Raw genomic sequence first — 8,094 nt, 5'->3', positions numbered from 1 at the left:
TAAGTTCTTTTAGCGATAACAGACAAACATTTTATTGGTTAACTGTTATACTTTTATTATTTACTCATTAGACTCTAATAAACATTTTGAAACCCGTTAGAACTTTTTGCAATGTGAATTAAACATTTTGCACCATATAGTTCACAAGGCACTTTTTAGGACCTATATAACTAATGTATAGTGCAAATGTTTTAGTTAAGTTCTTTTAACGATAACAAACCTTTTATTGGTTAACTGTTATACATTTAATATTTACTTATTAGACTCTAATAAACATTTTGAGACACGTTAGAACTTTTTGCAATGTGAATTAAACATTTTGCACCATATAGTTCACAAGGCACTTTTTAGGACCTATATATAAGTAATGTATAGTGCAAATGTTTCAGTTAAGTTCTTTTAACGATAACAGACAAACCTTTTATTGGTTAATTGTTATACTTTTGTTATTTACTTATTAGACTCTCATAAATATTTTGAGAACCGTTAAAACTTTTTGCAATGTGAACTAAACATTTTGCACCATATAGTTCACAAGGCACTTTTTAGGATCTATAAAACTAATGTATAGTGCAAATGTTTCAGTTAAGTTCTTTTAACGATAACAGACAAACCTTTTATTGGTTAACTGTTATACTTTTATTATTTACTTATTAGACTCTAATAAACATTTTGAAACCCGTTAGAACTTTTTGCAATGTGAATTAAACATTTTGCACCATATAGTTCACAAGGCACTTTTTAGGACCTATATAACTAATGTATAGTGCAAATGTTTTATTTAAGTTCTTTTAACGATAACAGACAAACCTTTTTATTGGTTAACTGTTATACTTTTATTATTTACTTATTAGACTCTAATAAATGTTTTTATACGCGATAGAACTTTTGGGATTGTGAATTAAACATTTGCACCATATAGTTCGCAACGCCCTTTTTAGGACCTACATAACTAATGTATAGTGCATATATTGTAGTTAAGTTCTTTTAACAATAAAAGAAAAAAACTTATTGATTAACTGTTATACTATTATTAGTTACTTATTAGACTCTAATAAACATTTTGAGACCCGTTAGAACTTTTTGCAATGTGAATTAAACACTTGGCACCATATAGTTTACAAGGCACTTCTTAGGACCTAGATAACTAATGTATAGTGCAAATGTTTTAGTTAAGTTCTTTTAACGATAACAGACAAACCTTTTATTGGTTAACTGTTATACTTTTATTATTTACTTATTAGACTCTAATAAACATTTTGAAACCCGTTAGAACTTTTTGCAATGTGAATTAAACATTTGGCACCATATAGTTTACAAAGCACTTCATAGGACCTAGATAACTAATGTATAGTGCAAATGTTTTAGTTAAGTTCTTTTAACGATAACAGACAAACATTTTATTGGTTAACTGTTATACTTTTATTATTTACTCATTAGACTCTAATAAACATTTTGAGACCCGTTAGAACTTTTTGCAATGTGAACTAAACATTTTGCACCATATAGTTCACAAGGCACTTTTTAGGACCTATATATAACTAATGTATAGTGCAAATGTTTCAGTTAAGTTCTTTTAACGATAACAGACAAACCTTTTATTGGTTAACTGTTATAGTTTTAATATTTACTCATTAGACTCTATTAATTATTTTAAAACCCGTTAGAACTTTTTGCAATGTGAATTAAACATTTTGCACCATATAGTTCACAAGGCACTTTTTAGGACCTATATAACTAATAAATAGTGCAAATGTTTTAGTTAAGTTCTTTTAACTATAACAAACAAAACTTTTATTGGTTAACTGTTATACATTTATTATTTACTTATTAAACTCTAATGAAAATTTTGAGACACGTTAGAACTTTTTGCAATGTGAATTAAACATTTTGCACCATATAGTTCACAAAGCACTTTTTAGGACCTATATAACTAATGTATAGTGCAAATGTTTTAGTTAAGTTCTTTTAACGATAACAAACCTTTTATTGGTTAACTGTTATACATTTAATATTTACTTATTAGACTCTAATAAACATTTTGAGACACGTTAGAACTTTTTGCAATGTGAATTAAACATTTTGCACCATATAGTTCACAAGGCACTTTTTAGGACCTATATATAAGTAATGTATAGTGCAAATGTTTCAGTTAAGTTCTTTTAACGATAACAGACAAACCTTTTATTGGTTAACTGTTATACTTTTATCATTTACTTATTAGACTCTCATAAACATTTTGAGACCCGTTAGAACTTTTTGCAATGTAAACTAAACATTTTGCACCATATAGTTTACAAGGCACTTTTTAGGATCTATATAACTAATGTATAGTGCAAATGATTCAGTTAAGTTCTTTTAACGATAACAGACAAACCTTTATTGGTTAACTGTTATACTTTTATTATTTACTCATTAGACTCTAATAAACGTTTCTATACGCAATAAAACTTTTTGCAAAGTGAACTAAACATTTTGCACCATATAGTTCACAAGGCACTTTTTAGGACCTATATATAACTAATGTATAGTGCAAATGTTTCAGTTAAGTTCTTTTAACGACAACAGACAAACCTTTTATTGGTTAACTGTTATACTTTTATTATTTACATATTAGACTCTAATAAACATTTTGAAACCCGTTAGAACTTTTTGCAATGTGAATTAAACATTTGGCACCATATAGTCAGAAGGTTCTTTTCAGGACCTATATAACTAATGCATAATGCATATGTTGTAGCTAAGTTCTTTTAACGATAACAGACCCAATTTTCATTGGTTAACTGTTATGCTCTTGTTATTTACTTATTAGACTCTAATAAACATTTTGAGACCCGTTAGAGCTTTTTGCAACGTGAATTAAAGATTTTGCAGCATATAGTTCAGAAAGCTCTTTTTAGGACCTATATAACTAATGTATAGTGCAAATGTTTCAGTTAAGTTCTTTTAACGATAACAGACAAACCTTTTATTGGTTAACTGTTATACTTTTATTATTTACTTATTAGACTCTAATAAACATTTTGAAACCCATTAGAACTTTTTGCAATGTGAATTAAACATTTTGCACCATATAGTTCACAAGGCACTTTTTAGGACCTATATAACTAATGTATAGTGCAAATGTTTTACTTAAGTTCTTTTAACGATAACAGACAAACCTTTTTATTGGTTAACTGTTATACTTTTATTATTTACTTATTAGACTCTAATAAATGTTTTTATACGCGATAGAACTTTTGGGATTGTGAATTAAACATTTGCACCATATAGTTCGCAACGCCCTTTTAAGGACCTACATAACTAATGTATAGTGCATATATTGTAGTTAAGTTCTTTTAACAATAAAAGAAAAAAACTTATTGATTAACTGTTATACTATTATTAGTTACTTATTAGACTCTAATAAACATTTTGAAACCCGTTAGAACTTTTTGCAATGTGAATTAAACATTTGGCACCATATAGTTTACAAAGCACTTCATAGGACCTAGATAACTAATGTATAGTGCAAATGTTTTAGTTAAGTTCTTTTAACGATAACAGACAAATCTTTTATTGGTTAACTGTTATACTTTTATTATTTACTCATTAGACTCTAATAAACATTTTGAAACCCGTTAGAACTTTTTGCAATGTGAATTAAACATTTTGCACCATATAGTTCACAAGGCACTTTTTAGGACCTATATAACTAATTTATAGTGCAAATGTTTTAGTTAAGTTCTTTTAACGATAACAAACAAAACTTTTATTGGTTAACTGTTATACTTTTATTATTTACTTATTAGACTCTAATAAACATTTTGAGACCCGTTAAAACTTTTTGCAACGTGAACTAAACGTTTTGCACCATATAGTTCACAAGGCACTTTTTAGGACCTATTTATAAGTAATGTATAGTGCAAATGTTTCAGTTAAGTTCTTTTAACGATAACAGACAAACCTTTTATTGGTAAACTGTTATACTTTTATTATTTACTTATTAGACTCTAATAAACATTTTGAAACCCGTTAGAACTTTTTTCCAATGTGAATTAAACATTTTGCACCATATAGTCAGATGGCTCTTTTCAGGACCTATATAACTAATGCATAATGCATATGTTGTAGTTAAGTTCTTTTAACGATAACAGACCCAATTTTCATTGGTTAACTGTTATGCTCTTGTTATTTACTTATTAGACTCTAATAAACATTTTGAGACCCGTTAGAGCTTTTTGCAACTTGAATTAAAGATTTTGCAGCATATAGTTCAGAAAGCTCTTTTTAGGACCTATATAACTAATGTATAGTGCAAATGTTTTAGTTAAGTTCTTTTAACGATAACAAACAAACCTTTTCATTGGTTAACTGTTATACTTTTATTATTTATTTATTAGACTCTAATAAACATTTTGAGACCCGTTAGAACTTTTTGCAATGTGAATTGCACATTTGGCACCATATAGTTTACAAGGCACTTTTTAGGACCTAGATAACTAATGTATAGTGCAAATGTTTTAGTTAAGTTCTTTTAACGATAACAGACAAACCTTTTATTGGTTAACTGTTATACTTTTATTATTTACTTATTAGACTCTAATAAACATTTTGAGATCCGTTAGAACTTTTTGCAATGTGAACTAAACATTTTGCACCATATAGTTCACAAGGCACTTTTTAGGACCTATATATAACTAATGTATAGTGCAAATGTTTCAGTTAAGTTCTTTTAGCGATAACAGACAAACATTTTATAGGTTAACTGTTATACTTTTATTATTTACTTATTAGACTCTAATAAACATTTTGAAACCCGTTAGAACTTTTTGCAATGTGAATTAAACATTTTGCACCATATAGTTCACAAAGCTCTTTTTAGGACCTATATATAACTAATGTATAGTGCAAATGTTTCAGTTAAGTTCTTTTAGCGATAACAGACAAACATTTTCTTGGTTAACTGTTATACTTTTATTATTTACTTATTAGACTCTAATAAACGTTTTGAAACCCGTGAGAACTTTTTGCAATGTGAATTAAACATTTGGCACCATATAGTTTACAAAGCACTTCATAGGACCTAGATAACTAATGTATAGTGCAAATGTTTTAGTTAAGTTCTTTTAACGATAACAGACAAATCTTTTATTGGTTAACTGTTATACTTTTATTATTTACTCATTAGACTCTAATAAACATTTTGAGACCCGTTAGAACTTTTTGCAATGTGAACTAAACATTTTGCACCATATAGTTCACAAGGCACTTTTTAGGACCTATATATAACTAATGTATAGTGCAAATGTTTCAGTTAAGTTCTTTTAACGATAACAGACAAACCTTTTCTTGGTTAATTGTTATACTTTTGTTATTTACTTATTAGACTCTCATAAATATTTTGAGAACCGTTAAAACTTTTTGCAATGTGAACTAAACATTTTGCACCATATAGTTCACAAGGCACTTTTTAGGATCTATAAAACTAATGTATAGTGCAAATGTTTCAGTTAAGTTCTTTTAACGATAACAGACAAACCTTTTATTGGTTAACTGTTATACTTTTATTATTTACTTATTAGACTCCAATAAACATTTTGAAACCCGTTAGAACTTTTTGCAATGTGAATTAAACATTTTGCCCCATATAGTTCACAAGGCACTTTTTAGGACCTATATAACTAATGTATAGTGCAAATGTTTTAGTTAAGTTCTTTTAACGATAACAGACAAACCTTTTTATTGGTTAACTGTTATACTTTTATTATTTACTTATTAGACTCTAATAAATGTTTTTATACGCGATAAAACTTTTGGGATTGTGAATTAAACATTTGCACCATATAGTTCGCAACGCCCTTTTAAGGACCTACATAACTAATGTATAGTGCATATATTGTAGTTAAGTTCTTTTAACAATAAAAGAAAAAAACTTATTGATTAACTGTTATACTATTATTAGTTACTTATTAGACTCTAATAAACATTTTGAGACCCGTTAGAACTTTTTGCAATTTGAATTAAACACTTGGCACCATATAGTTTACAAGGCACTTCTTAGGACCTAGATAACTAATGTATAGTGCAAATGTTTTAGTTAAGTTCTTTTAACGATAACAGACAAACCTTTTATTGGTTAACTGTTATACTTTTATTATTTACTTATTAGACTCTAATAAACATTTTGAGACCCGTTAGAACTTTTTGCAATGTGAATTAAACACTTGGCACCATATAGTTTACAAGGCACTTTTTAGGACCTAGATAACTAATGTATAGTGCAAATGTTTTAGTTAAGTTCTTTTAACGATAACAGACAAACCTTTTATTGGTTAACTGTTATACTTTTATTATTTACTTATTAGACTCTAATAAACATTTTGAGACCCGTTAGAACTTTTTGCAATGTGAACTAAACATTTTGCACCATATAGTTCACAAGGCACTTTTTAGGACCTATATATAACTAATGTATAGTGCAAATGTTTCAGTTAAGTTCTTTTAACGATAACAGACAAACCTTTTATTGGTTAACTGTTATACTTTTATTATTTACTTATTAGACTCTAATAAACATTTTGAAACCCGTTAGAACTTTTTGCAATGTGAATTAAACATTTTGCACCATATAGTTCACAAGGCACTTTTTAGGACCTATATAACTAATTTATAGTGCAAATGTTTTAGTTAAGTTCTTTTAACGATAACAAACAAAACTTTTATTGGTTAACTGTTATACTTTTATTATTTACTTATTAGACTCTAATAAACATTTTGAGACCCGTTAAAACTTTTTGCAACGTGAACTAAACGTTTTGCACCATATAGTTCACAAGGCACTTTTTAGGACCTATATATAACTAATGTATAGTGCAAATGTTTCAGTTAAGTTCTTTTAACGATAACAGACAAACCTTTTATTGGTAAACTGTTATACTTTTATTATTTACTTATTAGACTCTAATAAACATTTTGAAACCCGTTAGAACTTTTTTGCAATGTGAATTAAACATTTTGCACCATATAGTCAGAAGGCTCTTTTCAGGACCTATATAACTAATGCATAATGCATATGTTGTAGTTAAGTTCTTTTAACGATAACAGACCCAATTTTCATTGGTTAACTGTTATGCTCTTGTTATTTACTTATTAGACTCTAATAAACATTTTGAAACCCGTTAGAGCTTTTTGCAACGTGAATTAAAGATTTTGCACCATATAGTTCAGAAAGCTCTTTTTAGGACCTATATAACTAATGTATAGTGCAAATATTTTAGTTAAGTTCTTTTAACGATAACAAACAAACCTTTTTATTGGTTAACTGTTATACTTTTATTATTTATTTATTAGACTCTAATAAACATTTTGAGACCCGTTAGAACTTTTTGCAATGTGAATTGCACATTTGGCACCATATAGTTTACAAGGCACTTTTTAGGACCTAGATAACTAATGTATAGTGCAAATGTTTTAGTTAAGTTCTTTTAACGATAACAGACAAACCTTTTATTGGTTAACTGTTATACTTTTACCATTTACTTATTAGACTCTAATAAACATTTTGAGACCCGTTAGAACTTTTTGCAATGTGAACTAAACATTTTGCACCATATAGTTCACAAGGCACATTTTAGGACCTATATATAACTAATTTATAGTGCAAATGTTTCAGTTAAGTTCTTTTAGCGATAACAGACAAACATTTTATTGGTTAACTGTTATACTTTTATTATTTACTCATTAGACTCTAATAAACATTTTGAAACCCGTTAGAACTTTTTGCAATGTGAATTAAACATTTTGCACCATATAGTTCACAAGGCACTTTTTAGGACCTATATAACTAATGTATAGTGCAAATGTTTTAGTTAAGTTCTTTTAACGATAACAAACCTTTTATTGGTTAACTGTTATACATTTAATATTTACTTATTAGACTCTAATAAACATTTTGAGACACGTTAGAACTTTTTGCAATGTGAATTAAACATTTTGCACCATATAGTTCACAAGGCACTTTTTAGGACCTATATATAAGTAATGTATAGTGCAAATGTTTCAGTTAAGTTCTTTTAACGATAACAGACAAACCTTTTATTGGTTAATTGTTAT

Source organism: Clavelina lepadiformis, chromosome 7, assembly GCF_947623445.1.
Source record: "Clavelina lepadiformis chromosome 7, kaClaLepa1.1, whole genome shotgun sequence".
Taxonomy (NCBI): domain Eukaryota; kingdom Metazoa; phylum Chordata; class Ascidiacea; order Aplousobranchia; family Clavelinidae; genus Clavelina; species Clavelina lepadiformis.
The sequence above is the reverse complement of the archived record's forward strand: the minus strand, read 5'-3'. Positions refer to the sequence as shown.